Here is an 8979-nt window from a genome sequence, read left to right as displayed (position 1 = left end):
GAGGGAGCATTAAGTACAGTCACAAATGGCAATATGAATCCCCTGAAGAATAGAAAAAAATCTTACTACATGGTTAGGCCATAACCATAACCATAAGGCTGGGTATTCTCACACTGACGCACACACACACACACACACACACACACACACACTTTCACACCAACCTTTGAGGAGCCTGGGGCCTAGAGGGAATAATGGTTAGCAACCTGAAAAATGCCCTCATCACAAAAGGCCTCCGACAGTAATAGATGAAATAGTTGAGCCAAACACATTAATCCATGCCGGTGCCTCTGTGCATGTGCATGAATGTGTATGTGTGTGTGTGTGTGTGTCACTGTTTGTGTTATTTGCCTGCATACCGCTGCTGGTATCTGTAAATGTAGCATAAGAAAGTGAGAGGTAGTAACACGCTGTCAGAAAAAAACACTATGAGGAAAACGCGATGAAACTAGCATTTTCATGTAGCAGAGACTTCAGTTGACACTGTATGAATTTTATGATAAAAACAACATAAAAACAGACCATTGACAGACTGTCCTCACAAGGCCGCACCAACAGACAGGTCCTTTAAATGTCTATAAAGACATATGTGTATGTTTACTTAAGTAAAGCAACATTTGTTTTTGAGCAACCTATATACCACCACACTGGTTACTACTGTTCCTTCGCATAAACAATAAAAATGTACATGACCTCATGCATTGTTTGAAAGATGTCGGCACTTACAAGAAATAAAAAGCTATAAAATTCCATTATGGGAAATGTGGGATCCAACATTTTTGGAAATTGGCCAATAGTAAGAGCTAAAAGTCAAGACATCTCTGTTCCTTTGAATTTTACATTTTTTTTTTTCATTTGTTTCTTGCAAGTTCCTTAAGTTTATGTAAATACTATGCTAAATCGTAGCCCTTTGACCTAACTGACACACAGCCTCTTACCAGGGTTACATCATTGCTTTTCAAAAGCTCAGTTTTCCTTGTCAACACTAAAATGCGCAGCCGGTGTTTTTAGATTTATCCACTCTGGGGAACATTTTTGAAAAGCTTAGTTTTCAGATGTCAAAAATGCCAGTTTAGAGACTTTTTTTAACATTTACCCTGCTTACTGTTGACATACTCTTTCTTGTCCTTCAGCACAGCTCCACTCGCCCAGTTTTGCATGTTTGGCCTCCCGGTTTTTGAGAGTGGCCTTCCACTCTCTTCTACATTTTGGCATTAATCCACTCTCGGTTCTCTCATCCCTATCATTTTCTAAGCTGTATACATTTCCTCTGTCTCTTTGTCTCTAACCTGTATATTTTTTTTGGCACCGTTTGGCCTCACCTTGTTCTTCTCTTCATGCTCTTTACCTTCAGTCTTTCTCTCTCTACAAACTGTGTATATTTGGGCCTGTCTATGGGGAGTCAGGGGTCATTATTAATCTTGCTAGCTCTCCTAGCTTCAGGCGTAACAGCAGGGCAGCATCTGTGTGTGTGTGTGTGTGTGTGTGTGTGTGTGTGTGTGTGTGAGTGAGTGAGAGGGGAAGGAGTGGTTGCGAATGAGTCAGTTACGCTGTTCGAGTAAAGGTGTGGGTGAACATGCTTTTGTGAGTGCGGCGGCTGTATGCCGTTTAGGTGTGTGTGTGTGTGTGTGTGTGTGTGTGTGTGTGTAAAAGAGGGGGAAAGTGCATTTTTGCCATGATGGATCATGAGACCCACATTCTTAATGCACAAGGCAGACACACCCATGAGAAATGAGGGGGAGGGAGAGAGAGAGGTGACAAGGAAACAGGGAGAGAGAGCATGGAGAGTCCCTGCTCCTCCTGAACTCATTAACCGTTGTCCTGTCCGCCCTCCCTCCTGCACTCCCACAATGCCGAGCAGCGGCGTGCATCAATAACGCCGCTGACAGCACAAGGGGGACAGGTCAGACAAGCAACCGCCATCTCCCTGGCAACCACCACTACTGCCACCATCGCCACAACAACAATTGCCGAGCACACATGGGGGGTATCCCCCTTCCCCGCTGGCCCAGCTCCCCTCCTGCAGCCATCACACAGTGAGGGCCGCTGTGCCTGCTGCTGCTGGATCAGAAGCAAGCTAAATCCGCAGCACGGCTCCGGCACAGGATGAGGAGAGAAAAAGCTGACTGATCTCAATTCCGAGGCGAACTGAATGGGAAGGAGATTCAGTCTGAGAGTTTAGCAGCATTATTCAACAATTCAAGAGAAGGAGGAAGGGTAAGGGAAGTTCTGGAGGCAGAAATCCTAAAAAGAGTCCCTAGAGCCGGTTTGTGAGGCCCACTGGCTATCACCAGATGCATGGAAGAAACAAATTTAAGGGAATAGCTGCCCTGTGCATGAGCAGCGTAAATCAGGTTCAGGATGGCGAAAGAAAGGGTGGAATTATTTGGATGTTTTAAATAAACTTGATGGTTCTGCACAAAGTGATGCATCTGCCTCTCACATTTTTGTTAATAGTTAAACACTATATGAAATTGCTACGTAATGTGAAAGAGTTCACTCATTTCTTTTTCTGGCTGTTTTTTCTTTACAGTCTTGGCTGTGCTCATCTTCTCTCATTGGCAGCTGTCAGAACAAAGAAGCTCTGATAAACCCGCTGTACGCCACTTGCCCAGCACCAAACAGCAGATAAACAAAGTTAGCAAGCAGCTGAAAAAATATCATTTGGCAACCTAAAGAGCCAGATATTCTGGCACTTCTGTCACGTTGTTTTGTTATCTCTGCCCCCTAGTGGCAAAAACTGATGTAGCTATTTATTTAATTTAATTTCTGTTGATTCTTTTCAAACATAAAATATCGAAAAATGCCCTAACCATAAGACACATCTTCAAAGCTGACTGCACTTCCAAAAAAAGTATGAGCACTTTGCCATTTGAACCAAACTATAGAAACAATTATTTTGTTAGCATTCAAAAACTCCCAGCACTGCTCTCACGAGGTTTGAACAGAGCGCCAACATCAGAGCTTTCAAACTCTTGGTGGAACACATTGAACATGATTTTGGCATTAATTGAATTTGAGTTTAAAGTGTTTTATGAGCTTCTTATGTGGCCTGGGTGCCTTGGTCTTCACACACTCAGTGTGTTTTGATTTTTTTTTTTTTAAGTACACCCTTATTGCACCTAATGTTCAACAGACTCTCATATAGTCTGTTAAAAAAGTAAATAATGTACTAGAAAAGCAATGAATTTGTACCAAAGGATAAAATCATGTTAAAAAGTTAACAGTGTTTACTGCAAGTCCTGCTTACTTATTTTTGTCCTTTGGCCATTAACTTATTTAGCTTAGCAGGGATAACAATGGAAGTCACATGACAAGCAGAGCATACTGACAGGATTTGAAAGGTAATATGTGTGTGTGTGTGTGTCTGTGTAATACTGTTAAAAATGTATTGGATAGAATAACACTAAACCATCTGTCCCTAGTTCTTTCTTTTTCCTATTTAATATTATCTTAGATACCAATTTAATAAGACACCAATACATACTGTGGGTTGACAGGAGACAAAGTTATAGATAGATAGATAGATAGATAGATAGATAGATAGATAATTATGTCTCTTGTTAATCTTTAGTAATGCCTCTAATTCATTACAGGTGAAGAGTTCTGCAGAAAAGCCAATACAAACAGGGACCAGCGTGTGTTTGTGCTGTCTCCGGTACAGAGGGAGCGCTGAGCTGCTTCATGAAGAGAAAATGAAGAAGCAGAGAGACACAAACGCAGCAAACATCTCTGGGAAATTGGCGATAAAAACGAAATAACGGGAGGCTGCTGTCCCGAGACGTCGACACCGAGTTAAATATCATACCTAGTAATCGTGTTTTGCGTATTTTCGCGCCGTTAAGAGGATCGGTGCGAAATGTCAGGTGTGAGTTCGCGCGCCTCCTGATAGATGTGAAGCGGCGGCGCGGCTGCCCGCGCGAGCCCACGGAGCTCGCGACAGGGATATTTCCTTTCCTCTCGGACGGAAAAACAAGGAGGGGGGGCGTGTGGGGGGAGGGGCGGGGCCGACGGCAGCAGCTTTGCCAATAACACAGCGAGATCATCCAAGGGCGGGTCTCAGCCAATGAGAGCTCGAATGAGGATCCGTGCCCCCACGTGGGTGTTGAGCCCCAAACGACACCGACCGGGCTTTAGGCCAATCACGACCGCGCAAGGTGTTAATCTTGACGCGGATTGGTTCGCTGTTTTTCACAGAGCCCCCTCACTCATCACGTTTAGCCCATTGTTATTAACTCTTTCCTACCACACAGGAAGGAGCTGCACTGCCCATAAAACACGAACCCGCACTGTAATAGCCAAATGTGCATTAATGAATGATTCAGAGGCGGTTTGTTTTTAGAAACGCGATACATCAGTTAATCCGGAGTGTTTCAAAACCTCGTTTCAGACACATTTAAAGAAAAGCGAGGGTAATATACTGTACTATACTGGAGCACATGGGGCGACCAGAGCAGCCTTTTTAAGTGTGTGTGTGTGTGTGTTGCCCTGATCATAATCAAATCAGCATGTAAGAAAGCCAAGAGATTAAAAGCACATGAGAAATGCATGCTTAGCACTGAGCTATAACCCACACTCACACATTCAGGCCCTAAAACTGTGGGTCAGACCTGCTCCTGTTGAGCCTGCATTACACGCCTTAGAAAGACACTCAGGTACGATGACTGCAAATGATTGAAACAGGGGAAATACTCCGCCCGCCCTCTCGTTTTTAATTTCACTGGTGTGTTTTTACAGTGGATAATGCTTCACGTGTTGTTGGTGCCTTCTAGTTTCTGCAGTGTCGCCCCCCCCCCCAAAAAAAGCAAGAGACATTAAAAGCAGCCATTTTAAATAGCACTGAAGTCCTTCCCTCCTACGCTGTGCAGTCACAGAGGCACCAACATTAACAAACCAGGCATCAATCTTCTTCTCTCTTTTTTAACCTCCAAAAAATATATAGGTTCCCATAAATGAGTTCAAGTAGAAGGCTGACACCGCCTCTTAGTGGTGGTTGCGGAAACTACAGATGCGAGCATGTCAGGTCAAGATGTGTGTGAGGATGCAACTGTCTCAACAGGTATAAAACAGAGAAATCAGACACTAAATTGTTGGAAACTAATATAAATGTTTGAGTGGCCTTCATTTGTGTGCTCTGTCTGTTTGTTTAAGTGACTGACAGCGAAAGACCTAAAAAACTTTACTTTTCCTCCCTGTCCATCCCAAAGGTGTGTGTAAAGTGGAGACAAGCTGGATGAGGATATTGGTGTGTGATGATGAAGTGCAGAGGAACAAGTTGGAAAGGCGTGGTTGTAAGGAGATGAGCTCAAACTTGTGAGACAATGTGAGACCTACCTCAAAAGGGTAGGTCTCACATAAAGTGTAAGTGTTTCCAGTGTATCCCCATTTAATGCTTGAGCTTGGTCAAAAAACATTCAATTGCAACGAATAGATCTTCTTTAATTTGCATTTCTTAAAGATCAGAGGTTCATGAAGGTGAAGAAAAAAGGTAAAGATTTCCTGGTAAACAGCAGATGTTTTGGTAGTTTATCTGCAAACACATTTTGAACATTTTCCACTTTTTTTTTATGGCCTGATGCAAGAACCTTCACACCTCAGCTATCACAGCAGTCTGAAATATAACAAAGTTTATAACAAAGCATTTGTTGCACGCTGCAGTTTCATAATGTTTCAGGGAAGAGAGGAAATCAGCAGACAAAGCAGGGTGGCAGTGAAAGGCCGTGCAGTCTGTTTTTACATGCTTTTGCAACAGCAACAAGAACAACCAGTGGACTCAGATTGATCCAGCTGATCTCTCTTTCATTCAGTTCACAACCTCTGGAAGTGAACTGAAGATGAGGGAGAGGAGGGGCAGAAATAAGAGAAGTGAAAGGAAGACTGTCTGTGTGTGTGTGTGTGTGTGTGTGTGTATAGGGAAGGGGGGTGGCTGTAAGAGTAGGGGGACACTGTGGGGTATGAGGCAGCACCCCGCAGTCCCAAGTAATGGCAGAATAGAACTTAATAGGGTAGAAAAAGGCTGGAGGCTGTTAACTCAGAAACGGTCATTTTGAATTCCCCATCCTCTTTCGCAGTCGCTCCCTTCCCTCTCATCCCTTCTTCCATGCACCTTCTATATCTTTAACTTGGTTTCCCATCCCTGTTTGCCTGTGTAATTTGCCGATTCTCCTTCCCTCTCCCAGCATCCTTCAGCCAATCTCCCAGCACTCACCTTTCCCCATTCTTTTCCCTTCTTTCACCTCCTGCTTCACCTGCTCCACCACCTTATTTCTCTCCTTCCCTCCTTCACCCTTACCTCCTCCCATCCAGTCTCTCCTTTTTCTTTCCCTGCCTCATCTCTCCCTTCCCTTCTCACCCCCCTCCCTCCTCCTCCTCCTCCCTCTGTGTCTCCTTGGAGGAGGTGTAATGATAGCTATTTGAGTGTCATCAGAGGACCGCTGTAATGGCTTCTAAAGCACCATCCCACGGTTGCCACGGTGAACCTGGAACAGCCGCCGTCCCAGATGAAAAAAAAAAAACAAAAAAAAAAAACATCTGGTTGGCTATCGACAGGCGTCACTGTGCCGATGGCAGCAGGAGCGCCCGGCACATCAGCAGACGATGACGCAGCCCCCGGGGGCCACAGAGAACGAGCTAATGATGCGTGGGATAGGATACATATGAGGAAGAAGTACAGTAATAGTGATAATAGTGATAGTAATGAAAATAATAGCTCTGATAACAATAACAGTATATTACTTTTTTGATTTGCGAGCAGTGTGTGTCTCTGCTGCTCTTTTCTCCCACATTCTGCAGCATGTTTTCCATGTGTCTAAGTATGCATGTGTCTGTATCTGTTTTCTGAATCTTCAGAAATGAGGATCTGTTGTACAAATTATTTTTGTTATTTTAAAAGTAAAGAGTTCTCAGATCTAATTACAGTCACAGGCGCACGTCACGCCGTAGCTCCTCTTACCAACAGCAGATCAGATGGCTTGTCCAAGTAGAGGATGTGAGTGAGCGTTTAAAATGAAGTGATTTCATCCACATCATTAAGCGTATATAAGAAGACACTAGAGGCTTTTTCCCCCCAGTTGCTTTTGTCTGGATAGATTTCATAAGAGTGAAACTTCAAACCCTCTCTGTGCTTGGCTGATGGCTGTCAGTCCTCCTTTAATGTCTTACTTTGAATGACAGATGTCAAAGTCGATGGACATGTAAATGTTGGGAAAAAATTGAAACCTCTTCATTCCTGTAGATGGGTTTCCAGGGTTCACACTGTAATTTAAAGACTTGCGCTGGAGCACCTGTCTGCAGAGCAGTGATGCCCTCTGTGGGTCAGCCTCTGTAAAGCCCTGTGCATAAGGATGAAGTAAAGAAATAGGTTATTGTTTTTTGTACCCATCATTTTTAATGGCAAACGGTTTATTCTTTTATTTACCTTGCAGAAATAGTTGATGAACACAATTTACATCCTTTTCTTATAAACTATTGACTAGCCCCTTGTCTCACCATTACTTGTCTATATTGTTATTGTACTAATGTAAAAAATAATATACCAGTCCCCTGTACAAAACAATATTTGGGTGAGATTTAAATAGATAAAATGTTTTCATTTAAATTTAGAACAATTCATCTAATTTTTAAAACAGTGATTTAAAGGCAGTTGTTTTTACTACATTTTAATTTTGCTAAATTAATCATTTGACCTTTACTAAAATTATAGTATGCATAAAGCGCCTAAAACACCATCTCCCTAAAGTAATTATCGTTGAGATTTTCATCATATATTTATGCTCATTAGTTCCCTGGTATTTTTTTTATTGTCAGTGGAACAGTCTGCCATTCATGACTTACCTTTAGATTAGGCAACAACAAAAATGGTATTACATAAAAATCTGTTACAAAAATGAAAGGGGCAAATTTGTTTTAAAAGAGTGACACCCTGCCAAAGGTTTGGTCCCCTGTTTAATCTCATTATTATAGACGTCTAAATATATATTTTTTGTTTTTTGGAACCTATTTTATTTGCAAATAGATAGATGGACGATAGATTCTAGTAGGACCCATAAAATTGCTGACTGGAGAGCCTTTCAAAAAGCCTCAGTACAGAAAAGTTTCAGAACAGAAGCTGGTCTCAAATCATCGTCTCAGCAATGTGGGATGCTTAGCAGTTCTGAGGAAGGATCTCAGGCAACAAAATACATCACTCATGTCCTTCAACATCCCTGTGTGTGTGTGTGTGTGTGTGTGTGTAGTTTGTGTGTGACACACATTGTTTATCGCATTTTGCATAGAGTATAGCAGTTCAAGTCTGGGTCAGGAGGAGTAAATCTTTGGGTGGGTGGTGTTTACTATAAACCCTGGGACCCTCTGCTGACCTTTGTGTGCGTGTGTGTGTGTGTGATGACATACATGTTCCTGTGGGTCAGTGAGTCTATGTGTATGTGTTTGTTTCTAGCCATTGTGCAAGCAAGTGTGTGTGTGTGTGTGTGTGTGTGCGTGCGTGTGCGTGCGCGCGTGCGTGCGTGCGTGCGTGTGTGTGTGTGTGTGTGTGTGTGTGTGTGTGTGTGTGTTGTGCGTGTGTGTGTTGTGCGTGTGTGATTTAGGAGCGGGGAGGGTTAGTGCCGGCAGATTAACCAGGTTGGGATGATTGGGTTGAGGATTAGATGGATTCAGGAACAGACTCGACTGTTTACTCGGCAAAGAGGACTTGTAATAGGCTGATTGGCAAAGTTGATTACTCACACACACACACACAACACACAGTGTCCCACTTGCTGCACACACATTCATTCAAAACCATATGTTGATTGGCTTGTTATTGTTTCCTTCACAACATCTGCCATCCCCCGTCCTTTTAACTGTCTCCTAAATTCAAATGTAAAGTCCGACTCCGTCGACATCTCAGACTCATTCCCATTAGGACTGACCCAGGGAGCTTGCAATAAGAGAAGGTGTGTAACTAAATAGGCAGGTAAGGAGAGCTGCACTCAGACAGCT

The sequence above is a fragment of the Mastacembelus armatus genome, chromosome 19, assembly GCF_900324485.2.
Source record: "Mastacembelus armatus chromosome 19, fMasArm1.2, whole genome shotgun sequence".
In the NCBI taxonomy this organism is placed as follows: Eukaryota; Metazoa; Chordata; class Actinopteri; order Synbranchiformes; family Mastacembelidae; genus Mastacembelus; species Mastacembelus armatus.
This window is presented reverse-complemented; position numbering follows the sequence as displayed.